The 18,008-nt window shown below is 46.1% G+C and overlaps 4 non-coding genes across 4 annotated transcripts; all 4 read left to right on the top strand.

The window, feature by feature from the left end:
• Positions 1-114: 114 nt before the first annotated feature.
• On the top strand, positions 115-186 carry TRNAW-CCA (transfer RNA tryptophan (anticodon CCA)). The gene has a single exon. It is a non-coding gene; the product is annotated as a tRNA-Trp (tRNA).
• Positions 187-4,615: 4,429 nt separating this feature from the next.
• TRNAW-CCA (transfer RNA tryptophan (anticodon CCA)) lies at positions 4,616-4,687 on the top strand. Its single transcript has one exon. It is a non-coding gene; the product is annotated as a tRNA-Trp (tRNA).
• A 9,665-nt stretch (positions 4,688-14,352) lies between these two features.
• TRNAW-CCA (transfer RNA tryptophan (anticodon CCA)) lies at positions 14,353-14,424 on the top strand. The gene has a single exon. It is a non-coding gene; the product is annotated as a tRNA-Trp (tRNA).
• A 3,115-nt stretch (positions 14,425-17,539) lies between these two features.
• TRNAW-CCA (transfer RNA tryptophan (anticodon CCA)) lies at positions 17,540-17,611 on the top strand. Its single transcript has one exon. It is a non-coding gene; the product is annotated as a tRNA-Trp (tRNA).
• The last annotated feature ends 397 nt before the right edge of the window (positions 17,612-18,008 follow it).

Raw genomic sequence — 18,008 nt, 5'->3', positions numbered from 1 at the left:
TCTGTCTATCTACTTATATGTCTGTATACAATGACTTGTCTCTTTACCTGTGCTTCATCAACAGAAGGCCGAAAAAACATGCTACCACGTGTGTGCGAACGGCTACCCTAAGCGGATTCGGTGGCGCAACGGTAGCGCGTCTGACTCCAGATCAGAAGGTGGCGTGTTCGAATCACGTCCGGGTCAAGATCTCTTTTTATTATTTTCATCTGTCTATCTACTTATTTGTCTGTCTACAATGACATGCCTCTTTACCTGTGCTTCATCGACAGAAAGCCGAGAAAATCATGCTACCGCGTGTGTGCGAACGGCTACCCTAAGCGGATTCGATGGCGACACGGTAGCACGTCTGACTCCAGATCAAAAAGTTGCGTGTTCGAATCACGTCCGGGTAAAAGTCTCTTTTTATTATTTTCATCTATCTGTCTATCTACTTATTTGTCTGTCTACAAGTACTCTTCTCTTTAGCTGTGCTTCCTCGACAGAAGGCGGAGCAAAGCATGCTACCACGTGTGTGCGAACGGCCACCCTAAACGGACTCGGTGGCGACATGTTAGCATGTCTGACTCCAGATCAAAAGGTTGCGAGTATGAATCACGTCTGGATCAAATTTCCTTTTTTCTTATTTTCATCAATCTGTCTATCTACTTATTTGTCTGTCTACAATGGCTTGTCCCTTTACCTGTGCTTCATCGACATAAGGCCGTGCAAAACATGCTACCACGTGTGTGCGAACGGCTACCCTAAGCGGACTCGGTGGCGCAACTTTAGCAAGTTTGATTCCAGATCAGAAGGTTGCGTGTTCTAATCACGTCCGCGTCAAACTCTCTTTTTATTATTTTCATCTATTTGTCTATCTACCTATTTCTCTGTCTGCAATGACTTGTCCCTTTACCTGTGCTTCATCGACAGAAGGCCGAGCAAAACATGCTACCGCGTGTGTGCGAACGGTTGCCCTAAGCGGACTCAGTGGCGCAACTTTAGCACGTCTGACTCCAGATCATAAGGTTGCGTGTTCGAATCAAGTCCGGGTCAAATTCTTTTTTTTATATTTTCATCTGTCTATTCACTTATTTGTCTGTCTACAATGACATGTCTCTTTACCTGTGCTTCATCGACAGAAGGCCGAGCAAATCATGCTACCGCGTGTGTGCGAACGATTACTCTAAGCGGATTCGATGGCGACACGGTAGCACGTCTGACTCCAGATCAGAAGGTTGCGTGTTCGAATCACGTCCGCGTAAAAGTCTCTCTGTATTATTTTCATCTATCTGTCTATCTACTTATTTGTCTGTCTACAATGACTCTTCTCTTTAGCTGTACTTCCTCGACAGAAGGCCGAGCAAAACATGCTACCACGTGTGTGCGAACGGCCACCCAAAACGGACTCGGTGGCGACATGTTAGCATGTCTGACTACAGATCAGAAGGTTGCGAGCTTGAATCACGTCTGGATCAAATTTCCTTTTTTCTTATTTTCATCATTCTGTCTATCTACTTATATGTCTGTATACAATGACTTGTCTCTTTACCTGTGCTTCATCAACAGAAGGCCGAAAAAACATGCTACCACGTGTGTGCGAACGGCTACCCTAAGTGGATTCAGTGGCGCAACGGTAGCGCGTCTGACGCCAGATCAGAAGGTGGCGTGTTCGAATCACGTCCGGGTCAAGATCTCTTTTTATTCTTTTCATCTGTCTATCTACTTATTTGTCTGTCTACAATGACATGTCTCTTTACCTGTGCTTCATCGACAGAAGGCCGAGAAAATCATGCTACCGCGTGTGTGCGAACGGCTTCCCTAAGCGGATTCGATGGCGACACGGTAGCACGTCTGACTCCCGATCAAAAAGTTGCGTGTTCGAATCACGTCCGGGTAAAAGTCTCTTTTTATTATTTTCATCTATCTGTCTATCTACTTATTTGTCTGTCTACAAGTACTCTTCTCTTTAGCTGTGCTTCCTCGACAGAAGGCCGAGCAAAGCATGCTACCACGTGTGTGCGAACGGCCACCCTAAACGGACTCGGTGGCGACATGTTAGCATGTCTGACTCCAGATCAAAAGGTTGCGAGTATGAATCACGTCTGGATAAAATTTCCTTTTTTCTTATTTTCATCAATCTGTCTATCTACTTATTTGTCTGTCTACAATGACTTGTCTCTTTACCTGTGCTTCATCGACAGAAGGCCGAGAAAACATGCTACCACGTGTGTGCGAACGGCTACCCTAAGCGGACTCGGAGGTGCAACGGTAGCGCGTCTGACTACAGATCAGTGGGTTAAATGTTCGAATCACGTCCGGGTCAAATTCTCTTTTTATTATTTTCATCTATCTGTCTATCTACTTATTTTTCTGTGTAAAATGACTTGTCCCTTTACATGTGCTTCATCGACATAAGGCCGTGCAAAACATGCTACCACGTGTGTGCGAACGGCTACCCTAAGCGGACTCGGTGGCGCAACTTTAGCAAGTTTGATTCCAGATCAGAAGGTTGCGTGTTCTAATCACGTCCGCGTCAAACTCTCTTTTTATTATTTTCATCTATCTGTCTATCTACTTATTTCTCTGTCTGCAATGACTTGTCCCTTTACCTGTGCTTCATCGACAGAAGGCCGAGCAAAACATGCTACCGCGTGTGTGCGAACGATTGCCCTAAGCGGACTCAGTGGCGCAACTTTAGCACGTCTGACTCCAGATCAGAAGGTTGCGTGTTCGAATCAAGTCCGGGTCAAATTCTTTTTTTTAATATTTTCATCTGTCTATTCACTTATTTGTCTGTCTACAATGACTTGTCTCTTTACCTGTGCTTCATCGACAGAAGGCCGAGCAAAACATGCTACCGTGTGTGTGCGAACGGCTACACTAAGTGTACTGTGTGGCGATACCGTAGCACGTCTGACTCCAGATCACAAGGTTGCGTGTTCGAATCACGTCCGGGTCAAATCCTCTTTTTTATTATTTTCATCTATTTGTCTATCTACTTATTTGTCTGTCTACAATGACTTGTGTCGTTACCTGTGCTTCATCGACAGAAAGCCGAGCAAAACATGCTACCACGTGTGTGCGAATGGTTACCTAATGGACTCGGTGGCGACACGGTAGCACGTCTGACTCCAGATCAGAAGGTTGCGAGTTTGAATCACGTCCGGGTCAAATTCGCTTATTTATTTTTTTCATTTATCTGTGTATCTACTTATTTGTCTGTCTACAAAGACTTGTCTCTTTACCTGTGCTTCATCGACAGAAGGCCGAGCAAATCATGCTACCGCGTGTGTGCGAACGGCTACCCTAAGCGGATTCGATGGCGACACGGTAGCACGTCTGACTCCAGATCAGAAGATTGCGTGTTCGAATCACGTCCGGGTAAAAGTCTCTTTTTATTATTTTCATCTATCTGTCTATCTACTTATTTGTCTGTCTACAATGACTCTTCTCTTTAGCTGTGCTTCTTCGACAGAAGGCCAAGCAAAACATGCTACCACGTGTGTGCGAATGGCCACACTAAACGGACTCGGTGGCGACATGTTAGCAAGTCTGACTACAGATCAGAAGGTTGCGAGTTTGAATCACGTCTGGATCAAATTTCCTTCTTTCTTATTTTCATCAATCTGTCTATCTACTTATTTGTCTGTCTACAATGACTTGTCTCTTTACCTGTGCTTCATCGACAGAAGGCCGAGCAAAACATGCTACCGTGTGTGTGCGAACGGCTACACTAAGTGTACTGTGTGGCGATACGGTAGCACGTCTGACTCCAGATCACAAGGTTGCGTGTTCGAATCACGACCGGGTCAAATCCTCTTTTTTATTATTTTCATCTATCTGTCTATCTACTTATCTGTATGTCTACAATGACTTGTCTCTTTACCTGTGCTTCATCGACAGAAGGCCGAGCAAAACATGCTACCACGTGTGTGCGAATGGTTACCTAATGGACTCGGTGGCAACACGGTAGCACGTCTGACTCCAGATCAGAATGTTGCGAGTTTGAATCACGTCCGGGTCAAATTTGCTTATTTATTTTTTTCATTTATCTGTGTATCTACTTATTTGTCTGTCTACAAAAACTTGTCTCTTTACCTGTGCTTCATCGACAGAAGGCCGAGCAAATCATGCTACCGCGTGTGTGCGAACGGCTACCCTAAGCGATTGATTGATTGATTTGTGGGGTTTAACGTCCCAAAACCACCATATGATTATGAGAGACGCCGTAGTGCAGGGCTCCGCAAATTTTGACCAACTGGGGTTCTTTAACGTGCACCCAAATCTGAGCACACGGGCCTCGACATTTCCGCCTCCATCGGAAATGCAGCCGCCGCAGCCGGGATTCGAACCCGCGCCCTGCGGGTCAGCAGCCGAGTACCTTAGCCACTAGACCACCGCGGCGGGGCTACCCTAAGCGGATTCGATGGCGACACGGTAGCACGTCTGACTCCAGATCAGAAGATTGCGTGTTTGAATCACGTCTGGATCAAATTTCCTTCTTTCTTAGTTTCATCAATCTGTCTATCTACTTATTTGTCTGTCTACAATGACTTGTCTCTTTACCTGTGCTTCATCGACAGAAGGCCGAAAAAACATGCTACCACGTGTGTGCGAACGGCTACCCTAAGCGGACTCGGTGGCGCAACGGTAGCGCGTCTGACTCCAGATCAGAAGGTTGCGTGTTCGAATCACGTCGGGGTCAAATTCTCTTTTTTATTGTTTTCAACTATCTGTCTACTTATTTGTGTGTCTTCAATGACTTCTCTCTTCACCTATGCTTCATCGACAGAAGGCCGAGCAATACATGCTACTGCGTGTGTGCGAACGGCTACACTAAGTCAACTCGGTGGCGACCCGGTAGGACGTCTTACTCCAGATCAGAAGGTTGCGTGTTCGAATCACGTCAATGTCAAGTTCTCTCTTTTGTTATTTTCATCTATCTGTCTATGTACTTATTTGTCTGTCTACAATGACTTGTCTCTTTACCTGTGCTTCATCGACAGAAGGCTGAGCGAAACATGCTACCACGTGTGTGCGAACGGCTGCCCTGAGCGGACTCGGAGGTGCAACGGTAGCCCGTCTGACTCCAGATCAGTAGGTTATATGTTCGAATCACGTCCGGGTCAAATTCTCTTTTTATTATTTTCATCTATCTGTCTATCTACTTATTTGTCTGTCTAAAATGACTTGTCCCTTTACCTGTGCTTCATCGACATAAGGCCGTGCAAAACATGCTACCACGTGTGGGCGAACGGCTACCCTAGGTGTACTCGGTGGCACAAGCAACTTAAGCACGTCTGTCTCCAGATCAGAAGGTTGCGTGTTCTAATCACGTCCGCGTCAAATTCTTTTTTATTATTTTCATCTGTCTATCCACTTATTTGTCTGTCTACAATGACTTGTCTCTTTACCTGTGCTTCATCGACAGAAGGCCGAGCAAAACATGCTACCGCGTGTGTGTGAACGGCTACACTAAGTGTACTCGGTGGCGATACGGTAGCACGTCTGACTCCAGATCACAAGGTTGCGTGTTCGAATCAGGTCCGGGTCAAATCCTCTTTTTTATTATTTTCATCTATCTGTCTATCTACTTATCTGTATGTCTACAATGACTTGTCTCTTTACCTGTGCTTCATCGACAGAAGGCCGAGAAAAACATGCTACCACGTGTGTGCGAATGGTTACCTAACAGGCTCGGTGGCGACACGGTAGCACGTCTGACTCCAGATCACAAGGTTGCGTGTTCGAATCACGTCCGGGTCAAATTCTCTGTTTTATTATTTTCATCTGTTTAACTTTTTATTTTTCTGTCTACGATGACTTGTCTCTTTACCTGTGCTTCATCGACAGAAGGCCGAGCGAAACATGCTACCGCGTGTGTACGAACGGCTTCACTAAGTGGACTCGGTGGCGACACGGTAGCACGTCTGTCTCCATATCAGAAGGTTGCGTGTTCGAACCACGTCCGGGTCAAATTCTCTTTTTTCTTATTTTCATCTATTTGTCTATCTACTTATTTGTCTGTGTACAATGACTTTTCTCGTTGCCTGTACTTCATCGACAGAAGGCCGAGCAAGACAAGCTACCGCGTGTGTGCGAACGGCTACGCTAAGTGGATTCGGTGGCGACACGGTAGCGCGTCTTACTACGGATCAGAGGGTTGCGTGTTCGAATCACGTCCGTGTTAAGTTCTCGTTTTTGTTATTTTCATCTGTCTATCTACCTCTTTGTCTACAATGACTTGTTTATTTTCCATTGCTTCATCGATAGAAGGCCGAGCAAAACATGCTACCACGTGTGTGCGAACGGCTACCTTAAGTGGACTCGGTGGCGAACTGTTAGCGCGTCCGACTTCAGATCAGAAGGTTGCGTGTTCGTATCGCGTCCGGGTCAAATTCTCTTTCTTATTATTTTAATCTGTCTATCTACTTATTTGTCTGTCTACAATGACTTGTCTCTTTACCTGTACTGCATCGACAAAAGGCTGAGCAAAACATGCTACCGCGTGTGTGCGAACGACTACACAAAGTGGACTCGGTGGCGACACGGTAGCACGTCCGACTCCAGATCAGAGGGTTGCGTGTTCGAATCACGTCCGTGTTAGGTTCTCTTTTTTATTATTTTCATCTATCTGTCTATCTACTTATTTGTATGTCTACAATGACTTGTCTCTTTACCTGTGCTTCATCAACAGAAGGCCGAGCAAAACATGCTACCACGTGTGTGCGAATGGTTACCTAACGGACTCGGTGGCGACACGGTAGCACGTCTGACTCCAGATCAGAAGGTTGCGTGTTCGAATCACGTCCGGGTCAAATTCTTTTTTTCATTATTTTCATCTGTTTAACTTTTTTTGTCTGTCTACGATGACTTGTCTCTTTACCTGTGCTTCATCGACAGAAGGCCGAGCGAAACATGCTACCGCGTGTGTACGAACGGCTTCACTAAGTGGACTCGGTGGCGACACGGTAGCACGTCTGTCTCCATATCAGAAGGTTGCGAGTTCGAATCACGTCCGGGTCAAGCTCTCTTTTTATTATTTTTATCTGTCTATCTACTTATTTGTCTGTCTACAATGACATGTCTCTTTACCTGTACTTCATCGACAGAAGGCCGAGCAAATCATGCTACCGCGTGTGTGCGAACGGCTTCACTAAGTGGACTCGGTTGCGACACGGTAGCACGTCTGACTCCAGATCAGAAGGTTGCGTGTTCGAATCACGTCCGGGTCAAATTCTCTTTTTTATTATTTTCATCTATTTGTCTATCTACTTATTTGTCTGTCTACAATGACTTGTCTCGTTACCTGTGCTTCATCGACAGAAAGCCGAGCAAAACAAGCTACCGCGTCTGTGCGAACGGCTAGGCTAAGTGGATTCGGTGGCGACACGGTAGCGCGTCTGACTCCAGATCAGAAGGTTGCGTGTTCGAATCACGTCGGGGTCACATTCTCTTTTTTATTGTTTTCAACTATCTGTCTACTTATTTGTCTGTCTACAATGACTTCTCTCTTTACCTATGCTTCATCGACAGAAGGCCGAGCAATACATGCTACTGCGTGTGTGCGAACGGCTACACTAAGTCAACTCGGTGGCGACCCGGTAGGACGTCTGACTCAAAATCAGAAGGTTGCGTGTTCGAATCACGTCGATGTCAAGTTCTCTCTTTTGTTATTTTCATCTATCTGTCTATCTACTTATTTGTCTTTCTACAATGACTTGTCTCTTTACCTGTGCTTCATCGACAGAAGGCCGAGCAAAACATGCTACCACGTGTGTGCGAACGGCTGCCCTGAGCGGACTCGGAGGTGCAACGGTAGCGCGTCTGACTCCAGATCAGTAGGTGAAATGTTCGAATCACGTCCGGGTCAAATTCTCTTTTCATTATTTTCATCTATCTGTCTATCTACTTATTTGTCTGTCTAAAATGACTTGTCCCTTTACCTGTGCTTCATCGACATAAGGCCGTGCAAAACATGCTACCACGTGCGGGCGAACGGCTACCCTAAGCGGACTCGGTGGCGCAACTTTAGCACGTCTGACTCCAGATCAGAAGGTTGCGTGTTCTAATCACGTCCGCGTCAAATTCTCTTTGTAGTATTTTCATCTATCTATCTATCTACTTATTTGTCTATCTGCAATGACTTGTCCCTTTACCTGTGCTTCATCGACAGAAGGCCGAGCAAAACAGGCTACCACGTGTGGGCGAACGGCTACCCTAAGCGGACTCGGTGGCGCTAGCAACTGTAGCACGTCTGACTCCAGATCAGAAGGTTGCGTGTTCTAATCACGTCCGCGTCAAATTCTCTTTTTAGTAATTTCATCTATCTGTCTATCTACCTATTTGTCTATCTGCAATGACTTGTCCCTTTACCTGTGCTTCATCGACAGAAGGCCGAGCAAAACATGCTACCGCGTGTGTGTGAACGGCTACACTAAGTGTACTCGGTGGCGATACGGTAGCACGTCTGACTCCAGATCACAAGGTTGCGTGTTCGAATCAGGTCCGGGTCAAATCCTCTTTTTTAATAATTTCATCTATATGTCCATCTACCTTTTTGTCTGTCTACGATGACTTGTCTCTTTTCCTGTGCTTCATCGACAGAAGGCCGAGCGAAACATGCTACCGCGTGTTTACGAATGGCTTCACTAAGTGGATTCGGTGGCGACACGGTAGCACGTCTGTCTCCATATCAGAAGGTTGCGTGTTCGAATCACGTCCCGGTCAAATTCTCTTTTTTCTTATTTTCATCTATTTGTCTATCTACTTATTTGTCAGTCTACAATGACTTGTCTCTTTACCTGTGCTTCATCAACAGAAGGCCGAGCAAAACAAGCTACCGCGTGTGTGCGAACGGCTACACTAAGTGGATTCGGTGGCGAACTGTTAGCGCGTCCGACTCCAGATCAGAAGGTTGCGTGTTCGTATCGCGTCCGGGTCAAATTCTCTTTCTTATTATTTTCATCTGTCTATCTACTTATTTGTCTGTCTACAATGACTTGTCTCTTTACCTGTGCTGCATCGACAGAAGGCCGAGCAAAACATGCTACCGCGTGTGTGCGAACGGCTACACTAAGTCAACTCGGTGGCGACCCGGTAGGACGTCTTACTCCAGATCAGAAGGTTGCGTGTTCGAATCACGTCAATGTCAAGTTCTCTCTTTTGTTATTTTCATCTATCTGTCTATGTACTTATTTGTCTGTCTACAATGACTTGTCTCTTTACCTGTGCTTCATCGACAGAAGGCTGAGCGAAACATGCTACCACGTGTGTGCGAACGGCTGCCCTGAGCGGACTCGGAGGTGCAACGGTAGCCCGTCTGACTCCAGATCACTAGGTTATATGTTCGAATCACGTCCGGGTCAAATTCTCTTTTTATTATTTTCATCTATCTGTCTATCTACTTATTTGTCTGTCTAAAATGACTTGTCCCTTTACCTGTGCTTCATCGACATAAGGCCGTGCAAAACATGCTACCACGTGTGGGCGAACGGCTACCCTAGGTGGACTCGGTGGCACAAGCAACTTAAGCACGTCTGTCTCCAGATCAGAAGGTTGCGTGTTCTAATCACGTCCGCGTCAAATTCTTTTTTATTATTTTCATCTGTCTATCCACTTATTTGTCTGTCTACAATGACTTGTCTCTTTACCTGTGCTTCATCGACAGAAGGCCGAGCAAAACATGCTACCGCGTGTGTGTGAACGGCTACACTAAGTGTACTCGGTGGCGATACGGTAGCACGTCTGACTCCAGATCACAAGGTTGCGTGTTCGAATCAGGTCCGGGTCAAATCCTCTTTTTTTATTATTTTCATCTATCTGTCTATCTACTTATCTGTATGTCTACAATGACTTGTCTCTTTACCTGTGCTTCATCGACAGAAGGCCGAGCAAAACATGCTACCACGTGTGTGCGAATGGTTACCTAACAGGCTCGGTGGCGACACGGTAGCACGTCTGACTCCAGATCACAAGGTTGCGTGTTCGAATCACGTCCGGGTCAAATTCTCTGTTTTATTATTTTCATCTGTTTAACTTTTTATTTTTCTGTCTACGATGACTTGTCTCTTTACCTGTACTTCATCGACAGAAGGCCGAGCGAAACATGCTACCGCGTGTGTACGAACGGCTTCACTAAGTGGACTCGGTGGCGACACGGTAGCACGTCTGTCTCCATATCAGAAGGTTGCGTGTTCGAACCACGTCCGGGTAAATTCTCTTTTTTCTTATTTTCATCTATTTGTCTATCTACTTATTTGTCTGTGTACAATGACTTTTCTCGTTACCTGTACTTCATCGACAGAAGGCCGAGCAAGACAAGCTACCGCGTGTGTGCGAACGGCTACGCTAAGTGGATTCGGTGGCGACACGGTAGCGCGTCTTACTACGGATCAGAGGGTTGCGTGTTCGAATCACGTCCGTGTTAAGTTCTCGTTTTTGTTATTTTCATCTGTCTATCTACCTCTTTGTCTAATATGACTTGTTTATTTTCCATTGCTTCATCGATAGAAGGCCGAGCAAAACATGCTACCACGTGTGTGCGAACGGCTACCTTAAGTGGACTCGGTGGCGAACTGTTAGCGCGTCCGACTTCAGATCAGAAGGTTGCGTGTTCGTATCTCGTCCGGGTCAAATTCTCTTTCTTATTATTTTAATCTGTCTATCTACTTATTTGTCTGTCTACAATGACTTGTCTCTTTACCTGTACTGCATCGACAAAAGGCTGAGCAAAACATGCTACCGCGTGTGTGCGAACGGCTACACAAAGTGGACTCGGTGGCGACACGGTAGCACGTCTGACTCCAGATCAGAAGGTTGCGTGTTCGAATCACGTCCGGGTCAAATTCTCTTTTTCATTATTTTCATCTGTTTAACTTTTTTTTGTCTGTCTACGATGACTTGTCTCTTTACCTGTGCTTCATCGACAGAAGGCCGAGCGAAACATGCTACCGCGTGTGTACGAACGGCTTCACTAAGTGGACTCGGTGGCGACACGGTAGCACGTCCGACTCCAGATCAGAGGGTTGCGTGTTCGAATCACGTCCGTGTTAGGTTCTCTTTTTTATTATTTTCATCTATCTGTCTATCTACTTATTTGTATGTCTACAATGACTTGTCTCTTTACCTGTGCTTCATCAACAGAAGGCCGAGCAAAACATGCTACCACGTGTGTGCGAATGGTTACCTAACGGACTCGGTGGCGACACGGTAGCACGTCTGACTCCAGATCAGAAGGTTGCGTGTTCGAATCACGTCCGGGTCAAATTCTCTTTTTCATTATTTTCATCTGTTTAACTTTTTTTTGTCTGTCTACGATGACTTGTCTCTTTACCTGTGCTTCATCGACAGAAGGCCGAGCGAAACATGCTACCGCGTGTGTACGAACGGCTTCACTAAGTGGACTCGGTGGCGACACGGTAGCACGTCTGTCTCCATATCAGAAGGTTGCGAGTTCGAATCACGTCCGGGTCAAGCTCTCTTTTTATTATTTTTATCTGTCTATCTACTTATTTGTCTGTCTACAATGACATGTCTCTTTACCTGTACTTCATCGACAGAAGGCCGAGCAAATCATGCTACCGCGTGTGTGCGAACGGCTTCACTAAGTGGACTCGGTTGCGACACGGTAGCACGTCTGACTCCAGATCAGAAGGTTGCGTGTTCGAATCACGTCCGGGTCAAATTCTCTTTTTTATTATTTTCATCTATTTGTCTATCTACTTATTTGTCTGTCTACAATGACTTGTCTCGTTACCTGTGCTTCATCGACAGAAGGCCGAGCAATACATGCTACTGCGTGTGTGCGAACGGCTACACTAAGTCAACTCGGTGGCGACCCGGTAGGACGTCTGACTCAAAATCAGAAGGTTGCGTGTTCGAATCACGTCGATGTCAAGTTCTCTCTTTTGTTATTTTCATCTATCTGTCTATCTACGTATTTGTCTTTCTACAATGACTTGTCTCTTTACCTGTGCTTCATCGACAGAAGGCCGAGCAAAACATGCTACCACGTGTGTGCGAACGGCTGCCCTGAGCGGACTCGGAGGTGCAACGGTAGCGCGTCTGACTCCAGATCAGAAGGTTGCGGGTTCTAATCACGTCCGCTTCAAATTCTCTTTTTAGTAATTTCATCTATCTGTCTATCTACCTATTTGTCTATCTGCAATGACTTGTCCCTTTACCTGTGCTTCATCGACAGAAGGCCGAGCAAAACATGCTACCGCGTGTGTGTGAACGGCTACACTAAGTGTACTCGGTGGCGATACGGTAGCACGTCTGACTCCAGATCACAAGGTTGCGTGTTCGAATCAGGTCCGGGTCAAATCCTCTTTTTTATTAATTTCATCTATATGTCCATCTACCTTTTTGTCTGTCTACGATGACTTGTCTCTTTACCTGTGCTTCATCGACAGAAGGCCGAGCGAAACATGCTACCGCGTGTTTACGAATGGCTTCACTAAGTGGACTCGGTGGCGACACGGTAGCACGTCTGTCTCCATATCAGAAGCTTGCGTGTTCGAATCACGTCCGGGTCAAATTCTCTTTTTTCTTATTTTCATCTATTTGTCTATCTACTTATTTGTCTGTCTACAATGACTTGTCTCTTTACCTGTGCTTCATCAACAGAAGGCCGAACAAAACAAGCTACCGCGTGTGTGCGAACGGCTACACTAAGTGGATTCGGTGGCGAACTGTTAGCGCGTCCGACTCCAGATCAGAAGGTTGCGTGTTCGTATCGCGTCCGGGTCAAATTCTCTTTCTTATTATTTTCATCTGTCTATCTACTTATTTGTCTGTCTACAATGACTTCTCTCTTTACCTGTGCTGCATCGACAGAAGGCCGAGCAAAACATGCTACCGCGTGTGTGCGAACGGCTACACAAAGTGGACTCGGTGGCGCCACGGTAGCACGTGCGACTCCATATCAAAGGGTGGCGTGTTCGAATCACGTCCGTGTTAGGTTCTCTTTTTTATTATTTTCATCTATCTGTCTATCTACTTATTTGTCTGTCTACAATGACTTGTCTTTTTACCTGTGCTTCATCGATAGAAGGCCAAGCAAAACATGCTACCACGTGTGTGCGAACGGCTACCCTAAATGGACTCGCTGGCGAACTGTTAGCGCGTCCGACTCCAGATCAGAAGGTTGCGTGTTCGTATCGCGTCCGGGTCAAATTCTCTTTCTTATTATTTTCATCTGTCTATCTACTTATTTGTCTGTCTACAATGACTTGTCTCTTTACCTGTGCTGCATCGACAGAAGGCCGAGCAAAACATGCTACCGCGTGTGTGCGAACGGCTACACAAAGTGGACTCGGTGGCGACACGGTAGCACGTGCGACTCCATATCAAAGGGTGGCGTGTTCGAATCACGTCCGTGTTAGGTTCTCTTTTTTATTAATTTCATCTATCTGTCTATCTACTTATTTGTCTGTCTACAATGACTTGTCTCTTTACCAGTGCTACATCGACAGAAGGCTTAGCAAAACATGCTACCGCGTGTGCGCGTACAGCTACACTAAGTGAACTCGGTGGCAACCCGGTAGCTCGTCTGACTCCAGATCGGAAGGTTGCGTGTTCGAATCTCCTCCGGGTCAAGCTCTCTTTTTATTATTTTCATCTGTCTATCTACTTATTTGTCTGTCTACAATGACATGTCTCTTTACCTGTGCTTCCTCGACAGAAGGCCGAGCAAAACATGCTACCACGTGTGTGCGAACGGCCACCCTAAACGGACTCAATGGCGACATGTTAGCATGTCTGACTACAGATCAGAAGGTTGCGAGCTTGAATCACGTCTGGATCAAATTTCCTTCTTTCTTATTTTCATCATTCTGTCTATCTACTTATTTGTCTGTCTACAATGACTTGTCTCTTTACCTGTGCTTCATCAACAAAAAGCCGAAAAAACATGCTACCACGTGTGTGCGAACGGCTACCCTAAGCGGACTCGGTGGCGCAACGGTAGCGCGTCTTGCCCAGATCAGAGGGTTCTGTGCTCGAATCACGTCCGTGTTAAGTTCTCGTTTTTGTTATTTTCATAAATCTATCTACCTCTTTGTCTGTCTACAACGACTTGTCTCTTTACGTGTGCTTCATCGACAGAAGGCCGAGTAAATCATGCTACCGCGTGTGTGCGATCGGCTACCCTAAGTGGACTCGGTGGCGAACTGTTAGCGCGTCCGACTCCAGATCAGAAGGTTGCGTGTTCGAATCGCGTCCGGGTCAAATCCTCTTTCATATTATTTTCATCTGTCTATCTACTTATTTGTCTGTCTACAATGACTTGTCTCTTTACCAGTGCTACATCGACAGAAGGCCGAGCAAAACATGCTACCGCGTCTGTGCGAACGGCTACCCTAAGCGGACTCGGTGGCGCAACTGTAGCGCGTCTGACTCCAGATCAGAAGGTTGCGTGTTCGAATCACGTCGGGGTCTAATTCTCTTTTTTATTGTTTTCAACTATCTGTCTACTTATTTGTCTGTCTACAATGACTTCTCTCTTTACCTATGCTTCATCGACAGAAGGCCGAGCAATACATGCTACTTACTGCGTGTGTGCGAACGGCTACACTAAGTCAAGTCGATGGCGACCCGGTAGGACGTCTGACTCAAAATCAGAAGGTTGCGTGTTCGAATCACGTCGATGTCAAGTTCTCTCTTTTGTTATTTTCATCTATCTGTCTATCTACGTATTTGTCTTTCTACAATGACTTGTCTCTTTACCTGTGCTTCATCGACAGAAGGCCGAGCAAAACATGCTACCACGTGTGTGCGAACGGCTGCCCTGAGCGGACTCGGAGGTGCAACGGTAGCGCGTCTGACTCCAGATCAGTAGGTGAAATGTTCGAATCACGTCCGGGTCAAATTCTCTTTTCATTATTTTCATCTATCTGTCTATCTACTTATTTGTCTGTCTAAAATGACTTGTCCCTTTACCTGTGCTTCATCGACATAAGGCCGTGCAAAACATGCTACCACGTGTGGGCGAACGGCTACCCTAAGCGGACTCGGTGGCGCAACTTTAGCACGTCTGACTCCAGATCAGAAGGTTGCGTGTTCTAATCACGTCCGCGTCAAATTCTCTTTTTAGTATTTTCATCTATCTGTCTATCTACTTATTTGTCTATCTGCAATGACTTGTCCCTTTACCTGTGCTTCATCGACAGAAGGCCGAGCAAAACAGGCTACCACGTGTGGGCGAACGGCTACCCTAAGCGGACTCGGTGGCGCTAGCAACTGTAGCACGTCTGACTCCAGATCAGAAGGTTGCGGGTTCTAATCACGTCCGCTTCAAATTCTCTTTTTAGTAATTTCATCTATCTGTCTATCTACCTATTTGTCTATCTGCAATGACTTGTCCCTTTACCTGTGCTTCATCGACAGAAGGCCGAGCAAAACATGCTACCGCGTGTGTGTGAATGGCTACACTAAGTGTACTCGGTGGCGATACGGTAGCACGTCTGACTCCAGATCACAAGGTTGCGTGTTCGAATCAGGTCCGGGTCAAATCCTCTTTTTTATTATTTCATCTATATGTCCATCTACCTTTTTGTCTGTCTACGATGACTTGTCTCTTTACCTGTGCTTCATCGACAGAAGGCCGAGCGAAACATGCTACCGCGTGTTTACGAATGGCTTCACTAAGTGGACTCGGTGGCGACACGGTAGCACGTCTGTCTCCATATCAGAAGCTTGCGTGTTCGAATCACGTCCGGGTCAAATTCTCTTTTTTCTTATTTTCATCTATTTGTCTATCTACTTATTTGTCTGTCTACAATGACTTGTCTCTTTACCTGTGCTTCATCAACAGAAGGCCGAACAAAACAAGCTACCGCGTGTGTGCGAACGGCTACACTAAGTGGATTCGGTGGCGAACTGTTAGCGCGTCCGACTCCAGATCAGAAGGTTGCGTGTTCGTATCGCGTCCGGGTCAAATTCTCTTTCTTATTATTTTCATCTGTCTATCTACTTATTTGTCTGTCTACAATGACTTCTCTCTTTACCTGTGCTGCATCGACAGAAGGCCGAGCAAAACATGCTACCGCGTGTGTGCGAACGGCTACACAAAGTGGACTCGGTGGCGCCACGGTAGCACGTGCGACTCCATATCAAAGGGTGGCGTGTTCGAATCACGTCCGTGTTAGGTTCTCTTTTTTATTATTTTCATCTATCTGTCTATCTACTTATTTGTCTGTCTACAATGACTTGTCTTTTTACCTGTGCTTCATCGATAGAAGGCCAAGCAAAACATGCTACCACGTGTGTGCGAACGGCTACCCTAAATGGACTCGCTGGCGAACTGTTAGCGCGTCCGACTCCAGATCAGAAGGTTGCGTGTTCGTATCGCGTCCGGGTCAAATTCTCTTTCTTATTATTTTCATCTGTCTATCTACTTATTTGTCTGTCTACAATGACTTGTCTCTTTACCTGTGCTGCATCGACAGAAGGCCGAGCAAAACATGCTACCGCGTGTGTGCGAACGGCTACACAAAGTGGACTCGGTGGCGACACGGTAGCACGTGCGACTCCATATCAAAGGGTGGCGTGTTCGAATCACGTCCGTGTTAGGTTCTCTTTTTTATTAATTTCATCTATCTGTCTATCTACTTATTTGTCTGTCTACAATGACTTGTCTCTTTACCAGTGCTACATCGACAGAAGGCTTAGCAAAACATGCTACCGCGTGTGCGCGTACAGCTACACTAAGTGAACTCGGTGGCAACCCGGTAGCTCGTCTGACTCCAGATCGGAAGGTTGCGTGTTCGAATCTCCTCCGGGTCAAGCTCTCTTTTTATTATTTTCATCTGTCTATCTACTTATTTGTCTGTCTACAATGACATGTCTCTTTACCTGTGCTTCCTCGACAGAAGGCCGAGCAAAACATGCTACCACGTGTGTGCGAACGGCCACCCTAAACGGACTCAATGGCGACATGTTAGCATGTCTGACTACAGATCAGAAGGTTGCGAGCTTGAATCACGTCTGGATCAAATTTCCTTCTTTCTTATTTTCATCATTCTGTCTATCTACTTATTTGTCTGTCTACAATGACTTGTCTCTTTACCTGTGCTTCATCAACAAAAAGCCGAAAAAACATGCTACCACGTGTGTGCGAACGGCTACCCTAAGCGGACTCGGTGGCGCAACGGTAGCGCGTCTTGCCCAGATCAGAGGGTTCTGTGCTCGAATCACGTCCGTGTTAAGTTCTCGTTTTTGTTATTTTCATAAATCTATCTACCTCTTTGTCTGTCTACAACGACTTGTCTCTTTACGTGTGCTTCATCGACAGAAGGCCGAGTAAATCATGCTACCGCGTGTGTGCGATCGGCTACCCTAAGTGGACTCGGTGGCGAACTGTTAGCGCGTCCGACTCCAGATCAGAAGGTTGCGTGTTCGAATCGCGTCCGGGTCAAATCCTCTTTCATATTATTTTCATCTGTCTATCTACTTATTTGTCTGTCTACAATGACTTGTCTCTTTACCAGTGCTACATCGACAGAAGGCCGAGCAAAACATGCTACCGCGTCTGTGCGAACGGCTACCCTAAGCGGACTCGGTGGCGCAACTGTAGCGCGTCTGACTCCAGATCAGAAGGTTGCGTGTTCGAATCACGTCGGGGTCTAATTCTCTTTTTTATTGTTTTCAACTATCTGTCTACTTATTTGTCTGTCTACAATGACTTCTCTCTTTACCTATGCTTCATCGACAGAAGGCCGAGCAATACATGCTACTTACTGCGTGTGTGCGAACGGCTACACTAAGTCAAGTCGATGGCGACCCGGTAGGACGTCTGACTCCAGATCAGAAGGTTGCGTGTTCGAATCACGTCGATGTCAAGTTCTCTCTTTTGTTATTTTCATCTATCTGTCTATCTACTTATTTGTCTTTCTACAATGACTTGTATCTTTACCTGTGCTTCATCGACAGAAGGCCGAGCAAAACATGCTACCACGTATGTGCGAACGGCTGCCCTGAGCGGACTCGGAGGTGCAACGGTAGCGCGTCTGACTCCAGATCAG

Source organism: Rhipicephalus microplus, chromosome 5, assembly GCF_043290135.1.
Source record: "Rhipicephalus microplus isolate Deutch F79 chromosome 5, USDA_Rmic, whole genome shotgun sequence".
Taxonomy (NCBI): domain Eukaryota; kingdom Metazoa; phylum Arthropoda; class Arachnida; order Ixodida; family Ixodidae; genus Rhipicephalus; species Rhipicephalus microplus.
Note: the sequence above shows the minus strand (reverse complement) of the source record. Positions and strands in the feature narration are given on the sequence as shown.